The sequence below is a fragment of the Choloepus didactylus genome, chromosome 6 (genome assembly GCF_015220235.1).
Source record: "Choloepus didactylus isolate mChoDid1 chromosome 6, mChoDid1.pri, whole genome shotgun sequence".
Lineage (NCBI taxonomy): Eukaryota > Metazoa > Chordata > Mammalia > Pilosa > Megalonychidae > Choloepus > Choloepus didactylus.
This window is the reverse complement of record NC_051312.1, coordinates 97,388,736-97,406,172: the sequence shown is the minus strand read 5'-3', so window position 1 is coordinate 97,406,172 and position 17,437 is coordinate 97,388,736. Positions and strand designations below refer to the sequence as shown.

At 38.7% G+C, this 17,437-nt stretch overlaps 1 pseudogene; it reads left to right on the top strand.

The window, feature by feature from the left end:
- The first annotated feature begins 14,283 nt into the window (after positions 1 to 14,283).
- On the top strand, positions 14,284 to 17,025 carry LOC119537222 (annotated as a pseudogene).
- The last annotated feature ends 412 nt before the right edge of the window (positions 17,026 to 17,437 follow it).

The following is a 17,437-nucleotide window of genomic DNA, read 5'->3' as shown; positions in this document are numbered from 1 at the left end:
TTCCCAAAATATCCTGCTGCTAACCTTGTTAAATAAATAATAGTACTTTAGCTTGCTATGAGCAGTTAGAAAAGGAGAAGTGAGAAGAGATTGAAAGTTTGCTCTACCTGTCCCATTCCCATTTGTCTCTGGAGGTTCACTTTTGCATGTTGTTTGAAGTGATGCAAAGGAGACTTTAGATTGAACTGAAATAAAATTACAAGCTACCCTCAGACCATGGACTGTACCCTAGGCTGATGGACCCTACACTGGTGATTAAGTGAGCAGTGACAACAACAGACCAGTAATTGCCCCACGTATTGGGACAATGTTTCCTAAACAGTATTCCAGGGAACACTTGTCCCAGTCAATTTTAATTAGTGTTCAGAGGACAAAGTGTTTCTGCTCAAATAAAGTGGATTGTTGCTGCATTGATATACCCCTGTTGGAGATTCACAATATGCATCAGCATTGTAAGGCTCCTATGAAGCTCTACAATAAAGAAAATAAGCAAAATTATTTGTGCATGGAAGACAATTTTCCCCCTTGAAATACCTCACATCCTCCCCTGACTAGTTCTTCCCCTTCCCAAGTTCTATCAGAACTATACTAGATTGTCACAAAATCAGAGAGTATGCTTTGGGCTCTTGTAAGTTTTCTCATTTTATAGTCTTTAGAAATTTAGGCAGAAAATCCATCTCTTTCAACATGAATGATCCTGTGGTTTCACAATGTGATCCCTCCTGGCCCCATACTGCCCTCCAAACCAAGTTCAGTATGGTGGAATAATATTGAGAAGTATGAAAATTATGTCTTTTTCTTCTCTCACAGTTCCCAATATGTCTCAAAGGGGAGTTTTCTAAATAGAAACAGAAAACTTCAAAAGCTTAGGTCGTGGAATAAAAATTGATTCAGAAAAATAAATGCTGAATAATTATTGCATCCCTCCCTTCCCCTGACTTCAGTCCCCATTCCCCCACTTGCACCCCATCTCCCAAATCAAGAAAATATGTTTGGGCTGGATAGAAGAAAACTAACTGAGGAAAGAGGAATATCATGAGATACCAGTGTATGTCTCCATGAAAAAGTCTCATTCAAGAACCTTCCAATCTCCAGGGCAGAGCAGATATGGGCTGCTAAGATTTTTTGGGCTTGAAAGAGTTTTCATTCAATTCAAGAGGAAGAGTTCAATGCCAGGGTGAACTTTATGGCTATTGATCATTGACCATTGACCAAATACCAGAGTGGGCAGATGAAGACACCCCCAAACCAGGTTATGTTATCTACTTCTCAGTGAAACTCATGTGGACAGAATATTTCCTGGTTCCAACACCATTCACCCCAATGCCTTGATTTATGAAAGCCACTCACCCCTTCCTCCCATAACTTAGATGCAACCAAGAGTAAATTGGGTCAAGGAAACCTTGAATTGCCATTCTAAGCCCTAATTCACTGGTGTGGGTGAACCATGAGAACTGGACCAAGAGTAATTCTTCACCTCCAGTCAAATGGGTATCTGAGATAAAAAAAAAAAAAAAACAAATTCAGAAATGGGAAAATTTTGTACTTACTATAGATTTCATGCTTGGATCTTTCTCAACCACTTTGCACAACTCCACAGTTGAAAAAAATTGGTCATTTAATTCATTAATATATTAAAATATTTTAATATCTGTTTTGAATATATAAAATATAAGGCATGATTTTTATTTTCAAGTTGTTCAGCGACAAGTAACATACAAATAAATATTGATGATAGATGCTCAATTGGGGATAGGGATTGACTGTACTGTATTGATCAGTGGGGAAATTCAGAGAGGGAACCACTTTTGTAACAGAAAAGAAGGGTATTAAAGTTAGCTAGTAGAAATAAGAGGAATTAAATTACTAAGTTAAATAAAAAATCAACAGACTAGAGGAACAAGATGGAGGCATAGAGAAGAGTGGAAGCTATTTTGTCCCTCTGGAACAACTAATAAACAACCAGGTACAACTACTAAATAATCTGAAATAACTGCAGGGGGACAAATGTGACTTCCATTCAGCATACACCAACCTGAATTGTGAGGAATGCCTGAGATCACAGCATAAAATTCGTAAGTAAAAGCTGCAGATCCAAGCCAGGGGCCCCCTCCCCCATGGCCCAAACTGCAAAGCCTCCCAGTGCTACAGAGCAGCACTCTCCAAGCAAGTGAATATAGCTCAGCTGTGCTCCAGCTGGGGTTTTAATTAACAAATATGGACTGCTCAGTACAAGCTATGAATCCCTGAAAAGCTGACAAAGGCTTTTGGTGATGACTGACCTTGAAGAGCCAGAGGATGGCCACAGACTGGCCCTGAAGGGGGCTTTCTGTCTCCTTTTAAGCTCAGTGGAGAAAACCTCAGCCATTTTCAGTTCCCAGTGCTCTGACCCAGGCAAGAGTGGCGATAACGCAGGCAGAGAGACTATTCAAATGCAAATGACCTCTCCCTAGAGGATGTATCTTCCCTAAGAGGAAGAAGGTGGTGCCGAGCTCTACTGCCCACCTTTCATTCAGAACCAGACCCTAGAGCCTGGGGGAAAACAGCCATGGGCCATACCTCCTTACACTGGTCAGGAGATACAGGCTGACAGGTGCCACCTGCTGGGCAGAAAAACACAGTGACTTGAGGCCTCACAGGGTGTATCAATCTTCTAAGACACCCTCAGGAAAATGGGATACAATTGTCTCCTTCCAAGACCTGGGCCTATTCTGGTCTGTGGAAACCTGCTTGGGATAACCAAGGAAACCAGATGCCTAGACAACAGAAAACTACAACCTACACTAAGGAAAACAAAGTTATGGCCCAGTCAAAGGAACAAACTTACACTTCAACCGAGATACAGGAATTTAAACAACTAATGCTAAATCATTTCAAAAAGTTTAGGGAAGATATGGCAAAAGAGATGAAGCATATAATGAAAACACTGGGCATACAAAGGTAGAAATTGAAAGTTCATAAAAAAATGGCAGAATCTATGGAAATGAAAGGCACAACACACGAGATGAAAGACACAATGGAAACATACAACAGCAGATCTCAAGAGCAGAATAAAATACTCAGGAACTGTAGAACAAGGCACCTGAAAGCCTACACACAAAAGAACAGATAGAAAAAAGAATGGGAAAATAATGATCAACATTTCTGGGAACTGAAGGACAACATGAAATGCAGTAATGTATGTGTCATTGGTATCCCAGAACGAGAAGAGAAGGGAAAAGGGGCAGAAGCAATAATAGAGGAAATAATTAATGAAAATTTCCCATCTCTTATGAAAGACATAAAATTATGCATCCAAGAAGCACCGAGTACCCAAAACAGAATAGATCTGAATAGGTCTATGCCAAGATACTTAAAAGTCTGATTATCAAGCATCAGAGATAAAAAGAGAATCCTGAAGGCAGCAAAAGTGGTCCATCACATACAAAGGAAACTTGATAAGACTATGTGTGGGTTTCTCAATAGACACCATGGAGGCAAGAAGGAAGTGGGGTGATATATTTTAAGATACTGAAAGAGGAAAACCACCAACCAAGAATCCTATATCTGGCCAAACTGTCCTTAAAATATGAGGGAGAGCTTAAAATATTCTTGACAAACAGATAACAACAGAGTTTGTGAACAGATACCTGCTTTACAGGAAACACTAAAGGAAGCACTGCAGACAGAAAGGAAAAGACAGGAGTGAGAGGTTTGGAAAACAATTTTGGGAGATAGTAGTACAGCAATGTAAGTACACTGAACAAAGATGACTGTGAGTATGGTTGAAAGAGGAAGGTTAGGACCAGGTGGGACACCAGAACGAAAGATGAAAGATAACGACTGGGACTGTATAACTCAGTGAAACCTAGGGTGCTCAACAATTGTAATAAAAGGTACAAATATGTTTTTACATGAGGTAGAACAAATGAATGTCAACATTGCAAAGTGTTAAAAATAGGGTGGGCTTGGGGGGAAAATATAATCAATGCAAACTAGAGACTATAATTAACAGAAACATTGTATTATTCTTCCTTTAATATAATAAAGGCAATATACCAAAGCTAAAGGCATATGGGGGCAGGGCATAGGGGAATGGTATGGAACTCCTGGCATTGGTGATGTTGTCTGACTCTCTATTCAACATTACTTTAATGCTATCTTTCCTTTTGTTGCTTTCTAGCTGTCATGTTTTTTTTCCTCTCTCTCTTTTCTTTTTCTTCTGTATCTCTACCTTCTTTGTGGAAGAAATGGAGATGTCCTTATATAGATAGTGGCAATGGTGCTCAATACATAAATACATGACTATACAGGGAGCCAATGATTGTTTACTTAGAACAGAATGTATGGTGTGTGAACAAAACCATCTTAAAAAAAAATGGGTTGATGAAAAACCTTGAGGGCTCTATATTGAGTGAACCAAGACAGACACATAAGAACAAATATTGCAGGATCTCACTGATATGAACTAATTACAATATGTAAACTCATAGACATGAAATATAAATTACCAGGATATAGAACAAGGCTAAAGAATGGGGAGCGGTTGCTTATTATGAGCAGAATGTTCAACTAATGAACTTAATTTAAGTGAACTTAAATGCTTGTAAAGAGACAGAGGTGATGGTGGCACATTGTGAGAATAACTAACAGTGCTGAATGGTGTGTGAAGGTGGTGGAAAGGGTAAGCTCAGAATCACATGTGTCACCAGAAGGGAAGTTGGAGGTTAAAAGATGGGAATGTATAAAACAGTGAATCTTGTAGTGGACAATGTCCGTAATTAACTGTACAAATATTAAAAACCTCTCTCATGAACTAGAACAAATGTATGACACTATAACTAGAAGTTAATAACAGAGGGGCTGTGCCAGTTTGAATGTATTGTGTCCCCCAAAATGCCATTATCTTTGATACAATCTTGTGTGGGCAGACGTATTGGTGTTCATTACATTGTAATTCTTTGAGTGTTTCTGTGGAGATATGACTCACTCAACTGTAGGTGATAACTTTGATTGGATAATTTCCATGGAGGCATGGCCCTGCCCATTCAGCATGGGCCTTGATTGGTTCACTGGAGCCTTATAAAAGCTCAGACAGAAGGAGCGAGCTAGCTGCAGCAGAAAGACACATTTTGAAGGTGGCTTTTGGAAGCTGACACTGACATTTTGGAGAACACCATTTTGAAATGCAACCTGGGAGCAAGCAGATGCCAGCCAAGTGCCTTCCCAGCTAAAAGGTTTTCTGGACACCAATGGCCTTTCTTGAGTGAAGGTACCCTGTTGCTTATGCCTTACCTTGGACACTTTATGGCTTTGTGGCCTTAAGACTGTAACTGTGTAACCAAATAAACCCCCTTTATAAAAGCCAATCCATCTCTGGTGTTTTGCAAATGGTAGCATTAGCAAACTAGAACAGGGGCATATAGGAAAAAATATATATACCTATTGCAAACTATATACTACAGTTAGTAGTATTTTAACATTCTTTCATCAATAGTAACAAATGTACTATACCAAAACTATGAATCAATAATGGAGGGGGGTTGGTCAGGGGTATGGGAGGATTTGAGTTTCCCTTTTTTGTCTTTATTTCTTTTCTGGAATAATGAAAATGTTCTAAAAATTGAAAAAAAAATTAATTGTGGTGATGGATGCACAGCTGTATGATGGTACCATGGGCAATTGATTGTACACTTTAGATCTTTGGATAATTGTGTGGTATGTGAACAATTTCAATAAAAAATAAAAAAATTAAAAAATCAACAGCTTGCTAATACCTAGTAGAAAGACAGACAAAACCAGATTAAGACTGTATGAGGGAAGAGAGCAAGATCACAGAATTTCACCAATTGGAATTAAGAATTCCATAATCCCTGAACTGCCATGTGCCACTTTTGATTGCCCTGGCCTTGGGATATGACTCTTCTATAATGAACGGGAAATCATCAGTTTTAGCAGTTTGTTGTTTATATTTCTCTCTTCATCTTTTCGGTTCTGGAAGGCAAAAATCATCTGGATGAGAATGTATGATCAGACCTGGAATAAATGACTTTGTGTTTGAGTAGGGTGTGTTTAGATCACTGTGGGGACCCTGTTATCACAGCTCAACTGACTTGAGCTGCAGCGGATGTAATTGAGCTGAACATAGATACATCAGGAAGGAGTCATCTGGAATTCTTAAAGGATTGCTGCCTTCAGGTCATATATGACTCACTACAGATTTGGTTATGGAATTGACTGTGTATTTTCATTTCCATAAAGAAACCTGCAGGGAGTAAGTTCAATGAATAGATTTGGCATTATCATTTAGGGAGTGGAAAGAGTTTCCAATGTATGAGTAGGGGTAGGGATGGGTGGCAGCAATGTAATGGGATCCTTCTGTGAGGTTTGTACAAGATGATAACTAGAATGACTGAAAAAGCACTGCAAGACAAGAAAGTCAGGGATGACTACATTAGAGGCAGCATCTTTGTAAGCTCAGCAGATACCTAAACCATTTGAAGAGAATGTAGTGCTGAATCTAAGAGAAGACCTAGGAGGACAATCAGAAAGGAACATCCTTTTAGGGGAGAATAACGGCAAGTTTTATAGCGGCTTTGTGGCCAGGAAGTATATATCCCTATTATTATATGCAGACCTCTTCTGAAGGGCCTAGTCCTCAATCTAGAGTCTGTGTCCGTGAAGGCAGGAAGGCATCTTATATACCATTAAAGTAGATGTTCTGACAGATTCCTTGAGGCTGGTGTCCCAGACTCAGGACTACTGGTCCTCACAGAGGAGGGCAGAGTGAAGAGACTAAGAGAACAGATAGGGAATTAGGCTGTCAATGAAACCAAGACTACAAACCAAAGGGAATTTTTAAAATGCCAGTAGTTTAGAAGTGGTGGTAGGTTAGGAAAGGCTCTGACTTCTCTGATTGTTTCCCCAAAATTTGTTTAAAAATCTTAGTTTCGAGTCAACTGTTAATATTTTAATATAAAAATGTGTCTGCATTAAATCTTTCTCCTTGAAGGCTACAAACTGTGTCCTTGCATTTCTCATTTGCACAAGCACTGGGAACCAGTTGGATTAAAAATTGTTGCTCTGTGGTTACTTTGTGGTTTCATAGTTAAGTCAGAGAATAGCATTTTCACTGATAAATTGTTAAGCAACATCTTACTGAATGAATTTTATGAAATGTGTATGTGTGAATGTGGTCAGGCTAAGTGGTTGTACATGTGACAATTTTTTTTAATTATAAGATTCATCATTTTCAAGATGATTTTTTGAAATGATCTCAATGCAATTGAACAAGACTATTTCCATATATTAAACCCTATTAGAAATTATAATATTTCTCTGTTTTAGGCACAGATTTCATTGTGAATGACAATTTTGCTGATCTGGACTGAACAGAGATTAGAGGTGGGGTGGGTGAGTAGACATTCTACTTAGAACAATAATTTATTAGAGTACTTTCACCAAACTCAAGGTATGGAAGGGGAAATATCATCTTTTGGGTCATTTTAGAGTACAGCTGTGAGGCTGTGACTTTTTAACTGTGATGGGGAGGAGATGGAGAGGAGGCAATACCCTCTTCTTTTTGAAAAAGGGATGTTTAAAAGGTATGCACTTACAAAATAAAACTGTTTTCATTTTGAGGAGTCTAAAATTGTAAAATATTTAATCTAAATAAAAAGTGGGAAACAAATGATAAAACTCAAATGAAAAAGTATTTTTTTATTAAAGAAGTTGTAGATTTACAGAAAAATTTTGAAGAAAATACAGAGTTCCTATGTATCAGCCCCTGCCTGCCCCCCAGTTTTCCCTTTTATTAACACTTTGCATTAGTGTGGTACTTTTGTTACAGCTAATGAAATAATAATATTATTATTATACTATTAACTATAGTCCATAGTTACAGTAGGGTTCACTGTTTGCATTGTACAATTCTATGGTTTGAAAAATTCTTATTCTAGTAATATATGTATAACCTGAAATTTCCCATTTTAACTACTTTTGTAGTTTGTGGTGTTAATTACATTCACAATGTTGTGCTACCATTGCCACAACTCATTATCAAAATTTTCCATCAAATAGAAACTTTGTACCAATTAAGCATTAACTCCCTATTCCCTACACTTACCCCATATTCTAGTTTCTGATCCTATGAATTTGCATATTATAATTATTTCATATAAATTAAATCGTATAATATTTGTCCTTTTGTGTCTGGCTCATTTTATTCAACATGAAATATTTAAGGTTCATCTTGGTTGTCACATGTATTAGAACTTCATTATTTTTTATAGCTGAATGATATTCCATTGTGTGTATATATCGTATTTTATTTATCCATTCATCTGTTGATGGTCACTTGGGTTACACTTGGGTTGCTTTCATCTTTTAGCAATAGTGAATAATGCTGTTATGAACATCAGTGTGCAAATATCTGAGTCCTTGCTTTCAATTCTTTTGTGTGCATCTACCTAGAAGTGAGATTTCTGGGTCATGTGGTAATTCTATGTTTAACACAGAGCAAGGATTTTTGAGCAAAACACTGAGCAAGGATTTTTGTTAGGGGAGGTGAAAATTTTAGAAAGACATACATAAAATGTAGAAGAATGTTGAGTGTGTAGAATTGATCAAAGGAGAAATCAAGTATGGAAATCTTATTTTATAGGAGAAGGGGACAGACATCAGTGTTAGCAGAAATAAAATTAATTGTTAGAAATCTAATTGTGAATATAAATAAAACCTTGTGGAGGAAGATAGTGACCTGGGATATCTACTGGCAGAACAGTGGATTCCATGAATGAAGGGACCAAGAACACACACAGGTGGGCCACCTTGCATTCTTTCATTAAATGCATTTTCTGTAAAACCAAAAATTTACAAGTACCACTCTGGCTGGTGGCAGCCTGCTTCTTAGACTTTCCTCTGTGCCCTGCTGTTTTGGCCTAAAGGGTTGAGACAATTTATAGTAGTAAGTGGAGAAGAAGCAGGAATCAGCAATAGATGCAGAATATAGTAGGGACTCAAAGGAGGGAGGATTTAGTTATTCCTCTTGTGGAGTTCAGAGGAGTCTCACAGAGTTGGTGATATTTCATGTTTGGCCTCTAAAGAATGAGTAGGCATTCTCTATTCTAATAATGAGGGGTGGAGATGGGGGAAAGGGAAAGATTTTGGAGGGAAAGCACAGTATTTTCAAAGACATGGGAGCAAGAAATGCAATGTGCATTTGAGGAATTGCAACTATTTGGAAAATCTAGAGTATAGGATGCCATGCAGAGTGAGAGGAGGTTCATTTCAGATCTTGGCAGGTGGTGAATGCTGGTACAAAGCAGCTGGTACTTATAAGACAAACAGTCCATTGAGGAAAAGTGAGTAGATTTAACTGGCTTCAAATATTTGCATATGCAAACCAAATTTTAACCTCCAGCCATAAAATGTCAAATTCATTGTCTGCTTCTTTCACTGCAAACAAATGAAAGAACAATATTCATCTCAAGTTTAAAAATGCTGGAGGGTACACAAGGAGGTGCATTTAAATTTTAAAGAAATCAATATGAGCTCTTCTATTGATATACACAATTGAAATTATGCTCCAGCTAAAACAAATACAATCAATTATAAATCGCAAGTAAACTTAACAGAGTATCCCCTCCTGTCTTTTGTTAAAGTGGGACACATCAGGGCCTCCCACTCAGCATCTGATGTTCAACTGTGAGCTTTCCTTCTGTTCTGAGAAAATATGCATGATCAAGACATTGTGTCTGAACTCTTAAGATCCCAGATGTTTATACCCAAGTGTCACTGCTTTGCTTTGCTTGTTGGACTTCACGTTTCTTTGTGTTAGAATTGTGTTCCAGAAAAGGAGGTATATTGGTTTTCTATTGCCACTGTAATAAATTACCACAAATGTAATGGCTTAAAACAACTCAAATGTATTCTCTTAGCGTTCTGGAGGTCAGAAGCCTGAAATCAGTTTCACTGGGCTAAAGTCAGGATGCAGGCAGGGATGGTTTCCTTTTGGAGGCACTGGGGAGAATTCATTTACCTTTTTCTGCTTCTAGTAGCCACCTATATGCCTTGGCTTATGACTCCTTCCTCAGTCTTCAAAATGAATCGCTTCGATCTCTGCTTTATTATCACATCACCTTTTCCTCTGCCGTCAAATTTCCCTGTGACTGCCTCTTACAAGGACAATTGTGATTACATTTAGAGCCCACCCAGATAATCCAGGACAATCTTCCCATCTTAAGATCCTTAACTTAATCACATCTGCAGTTCCTTTTGCCATGTAAAGCAACATTCACAGGTTCCAGGGTTTAGGACCTGGATATCCTGGGGCCACCATTCAGCCCACTACAGGACACCTCCCTCCCAGAATCACAAAGCTTTTGAATTGGGAGTTTGCTTAAAGAGAATTGCTACCACCTGTGTTGGAAAACCATACTGTACGCCACCAACCCAAGAGTATTCTTTGTCTATGCCCTGTTCTGTCATTATGACCTCAGGAACTCAACCTGATTACCTCTTTTTTTGAAAACAGTCTTTCATGACTGCTGTCTTGGGGGGTAATCATTCAGCTCCCTCTTTGCTCACCTAACCAGAAAAAAAGAAAATCCCCCAGATCTGCAGGCACTCCAATTTTAATTTATTCAAGAAAAAATATTGAATAATTTTCATGGTCCAGACACTTTATTTCTTCTTTAATGCTCAAGGAAACACAATGGGATAGATATTGTCACCATCTTGCAAATAAGGAAACCAAGGTTCAGAGAAGTTAGGCACCTGTGATAGGTTCATGTGTCGACTTGGTCAGGAGATGGAGTCCAGTTGCTTGGTCAAGCAAGCACTGGCCTAATTGTTATTGTAAGGACATTTCATGGATTTCAATCATCAGTAAGTTGATTGTGTTTATGGCTGAATGTATCTACATTCAACTGAAGAGATTGCCTTCAACAATGAGAGAGGTCTCATCCAATCAGCTGAAGGCTTTAAAAAGAGAAGTGATGATTTCAGCAGTCAGAAGAGAGAATTTCCTCCTCTGCCTTAGACAGCCAGGTTTACCTGGAGAATTCACCGAGTACTTTAACCAGAGTTCCTGGTTTGCAGCTACAAAATTTGAACTTGTGCATTTCCACAGTTGTTTGAGACAATTCTTATAAAAATTTCATAATATTTACACATATCTCCTGTCAGCTGTTTCCCTAGAGAACCTTGACTAATACAGTTTTGGTACCAGGAGTTCTGTTTTAGTTTGCTAGGCTGCTGAAAGCAGATACCATTAAATGGGTTGGCTTTTAACAGTGGGAATTTATTAGCTTACAGTTTGAGTCTGTGAGAATATCAAAATCAAGGTATCATCAAAGCATAGCAATACTTTCTACCTGAAGACTGGCTGCGAGTGATCCTTGGCTCCTCTGCCACATGGCAAGACACACGGCAGCATCTGCTAGTCTCTCCTTTCTCTTCCAAACATCATTGATTTCAGCTTTTTGCTTCTGTGACTTTTTCTCTCTTTGTCTCAATTTCATTCTCTTATAAAGGACTTCAGTAAGAGGATTAAGACCTACCCTGGGCCACACATTAACTGAAGTAAACTCATCAAAAGGTTTGCATCCACAGGAATGGATTAATTTTAAAAATATGATTTTCTGCGGTACATAAGGTTCCAAAGCAAAACAGCACCCAAGGTCACACAGGAAATGACAGTTTATCAAATTCTAAAGCACATTATCTTTTCACTGAGCGTGTAATCATTGCATAGAGACAGACAGTTTTAGAATGTTGCATATAAGAAAATTAGGACATTTCTGGAGATATTGCCAAGCTCTTGGAGTCATCATGCCTGGCTGATAGTTTCTGGTGTCTTGTCAGGAGTCTCCGTAGACATTAATGTCCTACTGCTTTCCTCTTTTGTTCCTGAAGGTAGTATCATGACCTCATTTTAAAAGGGAGGAAACAGAAATACTAAAAGCTTTAGTAAGTTTCCCAGGATCCTGGAGACACTGCTGGAAAATGCATCCAGTTGCTTTAATCATTGCCAATTAATAGTCAAGGCATTTTTTCTAATAACAACCTTTCTAATTCCCATGCGGAGATTATAGACAAGAGGTGTTTCCACAGTTAGGTGTCAAGCCATGAGTTTTTGCTTACATTGTGATCCATTAATAGAGAGGAAATTTCAACTAGATTTCCTTAGCTACTGCAGTCCAGAGGAATTTTCCTCTCAAGGGGATTTTACTTTATCTATAAAATATGAACTGAGAAGAAAGGAAAGGTGGATAAAGGTCAATTAATGTTGAATAGCTTTTATGCTCACATTTAGTGGGAAGCTAAGATATGCCAGCCAGACTCTCCACCAGACATTTTATATATGTTAGATCTAATTCTCATAGCAACCTAAATAGTGAGAGCTCTTAGCTGCATTTTTCAGATGAGAAAATTGAGTCTGTGAGGCTGAAATCACATGGCTAGCTATTGACAGAGCTAGAATTCAAAACTCTAAATTCCCTGTTCCATGCATTATCTATTCTCTCTGTCAATTCATTTAACATGTACTGTCATATTGTAAGAACACACAAGAAAAATAGAATTGGGACATGCTATGAGTGTATTGAGTCAAGGATCTGCACTCGATTCATTTTTGAACTCTCTAGAACCAGCAAAATACTGGTTTATAGTATAGTGGAAAAAGCCTAAGTCTTATAATCAGACAGACCTGGGTTAAAATCCAAGTTCTGCATTTGCTTGCTGTATGATCTTGACTAAATTTCTTAACCTCTCTAAGCTTCAGATTCCTCATCAATGAAAGAAGAATAACAAAACCAGACTTATGTTGTTGTTGTGAGAATTTAAAGAAAAAGCATGTGGACAAACATCCTAAAGTAAATAATAAATTGAGACCAGTGATACATAAAAAAAAAAATAATGCATCATGCCCAACTTGTATTTATTTCAGGAATGTAAATTGGCTTAACAATTCAAAAATCAATAGCATAATTTAACATGTTTATATAAAGGGCAAAAACCTTTATGATCATCTCAGTAGATGCAGGAAAAAAGTATTTGATAAATTCTGTACATCTACATGATAAAGATATCCAATATTTCTAATACTTCTTAGTTTCTACTTTTCATATCACTCATCCATTCATTGAAGGGAGAAAGTGAGGGAGAAGGAGAGGGAGAATCAATTGGTTTACTGCAAAGACAGAGCACAATAAAGAGTGGGGTGAGTCATTGCTTGGGTTTGAGTTTTTAAAGTTCCTAGTGAGAAAATAAACCAAAGGCAAAGTTTGTTTTTTTTTTTCTTTTCTTTTTTTCATTTGCCTGTTTTATTTTTCTTTCAGGAGTCAGGTTTCATTGACAGAGAGAGCAAAACATTTCTCCCCTCTTATAATTTTGAGGTTTATACATGAAAATCTGGGATGCTGGAGCACAGAGGTGTTGTGTGTGTGTATGCACGTGTGTGTATTTGTTTTTACAAAGAAAGCACTGTGCTGGTGGAATCTGTTATGTACCCCAGAAAAGCCATGTTCTTTTAATCCAATCTTGTGGGGGCAGACCTATTGTGGGTGGGGCATTTTGATTAGGTTGTTTCCATGGAGGTATGACCCCCCCCCCCCATTCAAGTGGGTCTTAATTGTCTTACTGGAGTCTTCTGTGAGAGGATAAATGGCAGAGACATTTTGAAGAGAGCTCGGAGAAGCTAAGGTCCAGAGTTTACCCCCTGGAGAAGCTAAGACAGAAGCTAAGACCGAAGCCCAGAGACATTTTGAAGAAAGCCACGGAAACCAGACGCTAAACCCAGGAGAGGACCAGCAGGCTCTGGCCATGTGCCTTCCCACATGGCAGAGGAACCCCAGATGCCATCAGCTTTTCCTCAGAAAAAGTATCTTACTCTTGATGCCTTAATTGGGGCACTTTCATGGCTTTAGAACTGTAACTTTATGAACTAATAAACCCTCTTTGCAAAAGCCAATCCATTTCTGGTATGCTGAATTTTGGCAGCTTTAGCAAACCTGAACAAGCCAGTCAAGAAAAGGGAAGATTTTATACAAGACAGCTTCCTGTAATGCAAGAAGTGGAAGACTTTTCTGGTGTGTGGAGGAGGACATGGGGTAAAGTGGGAGAGGAAGAGAGCATTAAGGGGATTTATCCTCAGTTTTAAAACACTGGCAAGGGACTGGGGAAAGTGGATTAAAATTCTCAAATAGGTTTGAAGGGAATATAAAACCTGGTGGCTGGTTTCCTGCTTCCTTAGATATAATACTGAGGAGACTGAAAGCTTTTCAGGGAAGTCTTTTGTTTGCCATGGTGGTGAGTCCAATATGGTATAGGACAGTTTGAGTAGCAGTGGCTGAGGGAAATGTATCAGTGGGTGCAACTTAGACCAGATACACAGAATACCACACATGCCAGCAGGATATAATGAAAAGCAGCTGAGATTTCCCAAGAAGTAGTACTAAGCTGGGATCTTGGATGAGGCCTGAAGACAAAGAGACTGTAAAATGCAGGAACTTCATGTCTGCCTGTGTTTTAGTTTCCAAGCTGCTAAAACAAATACCATACAATGGGTTGCTTTGACAAAAGGAATTTATTGTTTCCTGGTTTCAGAGGATAGAAGTCTTGCTTCTTCCCAGAGTCTGTATCTTCTGAGTGGCAGGCAATCTTGGGATACCTTGGCTTTTCCATCACACGGCAATGCACGTGGCAGTGTCTTCTTTCTCTTCAGGGTTCTGTTGACTCCCAGCTTCTGACTATTCCCTGTGGCTTCTTCTGTGTCCAGTTTCCTTCACTGATAAGGACTTCAGCCATATTGGATTAAGGCCCACTCTCATTCAGTTTGGGCACACTTTAATAACATCTTCAAAGGTCCTATTTACAAATGATTCACACCCAAAAGACCAGGGGTTCAGACCTGAACATGCCTTTTTGGTGGGGGACATGATTCAGTCCCCAACAACCTGCAAAAGGGTTTATTCTAGATTGCGCTCTCCAGTGGGTCAGTTTACCAGGACAGGCCCTGCTTAAGTGAGGGAAACCTGGGATTGTCCAGCTGTGCTGATACCTGGGAACTCAATGCCTCTCTATAGAGTCCACTGAAATGTGTTCTCTTCCCCTTCATTGGTCCTAGATCTGCTTCCTACTGCTGGATAGCCTGGCTTCTACATTGTGATCTTTCTAATATGTGAGAATAGCTTTAATACTTTTCTTAGACCTTCTTCAGTCATGTTTTACCTTGTTTCTAGATATTGTTTTTTCCATATAAATATATTTTTCAATGTCTTACTTTTTTGGCCATAAATGGAAACAATACTTTATGTGTGCTCAGCACAAAGCACAGAGGGGCTGTCAACTCTTTTGTTTGGACACAACACTTCTACTATTGTAGTCTAAGATTAAATTAGGTGTTTTGATGTCACAATTCAATGTGTATTAAGCTTACTGTCAACTAAAATGTCTAGGTCCTTTATACATAATGACAATTACTTAATGTCTTAATCATCATGTACTTCTGTATTTGATTTTTAGAGGCTCAATGGATTGTTCAGATTTATCTTCATTAATTTTCATCATTGTAATTTGACTCATCTTACAAGGCTGTTGAGATGTGTGATTCTGTTGTCCTCAGTAGAATCTTCCTAATTTGATTTGATAATCATCTGATTTTTTATTGAGTGGTTGACAAAGAAAAACTGATGGGCATAGAAATAGACAGACAACTTTGTAGTCTACCTGGATGTAACAATATTAACTAGTATTTTAAATATGGTAATTTATTCATCCTCCCCATATTATCATCCAGGGTACTTCATCATGTTAACAATATAGGACTGGAGACATAATGGATGTCTTGGTGGAATATCATCTAATAGTATTCCCTGTCTCCTAATCTTCAGGCACTTTAAATACAAGGACTGTTTCCAGCAAATTTTTTTCTAGTGAATGCAGGAATCACTGTGTTTTAATATACGTATATATATATTAACTACTAATTTCTTTTCTTGGTTGTTCCTTTTTTTACCCAAAGTACCCCAGAATACTCTGTGCTATGTCAGTTCTTCTATTTGAAAAATTAGAACATCTAATGTGTACATGTCAAGTAAAAACCCAATATTATTTTTAGGAATGCTATACCTTGAAGAAGAGGACCTGCTCTAAAAGACAAACATATTAAGAGTCCTAATTTTCAACAGTTGTTTTTTTTTTTATTTTTCATTCACAGGTACATTCTATGCACATATGCAGTCACAAAATTGCCCCTCCTGCATTGATCATTTGTATTTACCAAAATTCATAGACAGTGAGTCATACATCTTTGCAGAGAGTGGCCAGGGTGTTATGCTTCAAAAGTGCTTGAACTGAACCTGGAGCCTGGCCCCTTCAGCCTGCCCCTCTGGGCCAGCCCTCTGCCACCTCCTCACAGTGCCCTTGGGTGGCCCAAGGCTCCTGGCCCTATTCCAGAGCCCTGCCACTGTCCCTGATGCCTCTGCCCCTTTTCAGTCCTCTGTGATGACCATGTATCCATGGCACATGTGCGAAACTACAACCGGGACACAAGGCTGCCATCAATATCCAGATCACCCTGAAGCTCTATGCGCCTTACGTCTACCTGTTCATGTCTTACAACTTTGACCCTCATGATGTGGCTTTGAAGAACTTTGCCAAAGACTTTCTTCACCAGTCTCTTGAGGAGTAGGAACATGCTGAAAAACTTCCAAGGCTGCAGAACCAACAAGGTGGGTGAATCCTCCTTCAAGATATCAAGAAACTAGATTGTGATGCCTGAGAGAGAGGGCTGAATGCAGGGGAGTGTGCATTCCACTTGAGAAAAGGGTAAATCAGTCACTTTTATTAGAACTGTACCATCTGGCCACTGACAAAAACACCCCCCACTTGTGTGACTTCATTGAGACTCATTACCTGAATGAACAGGTAAAATCCATCAAAGAATTGGTAACCAACTTGTGCAAGATGGGGACCTCAGAATCTGGCTTGTCAGAGTATCTCTTTGACAAGCACATCCTAAGAAAGGGTGATGCCAAGAGCTAGGTCTTCAATGTCTTCCCCATAGTCATGGTGGTGGTGGTGGTGTGTGTGGGGGGGTGACTTCCATTGTCGGCACAACAGTGCATGCATGTTGGGTTTAGCTTTACCTTTTCTGTCAATCGTATCAACACTCACCACGGTTTTTCATTTGTACCATTCCTTCAAATAAAGTTATTTGGTACCATCCTCCCACCACACACACAAAATCATAGAGTGACCAGTGTTGTTACCGTTGAACAATTGGAAGCTTCAGTGGTAGTTTCAGTGGATGCAGGACCCATAAGAAGTGACATTTTCAAGGATCCTCTCTATAAAATACTTGTTTTCAACCTTGTTGCATAAAGTTTTGAGAAGACGAAATTTCATTTCATATCATCTTTAATCAGTTGTTCATCATTTTTTTTCTCCAGATAAT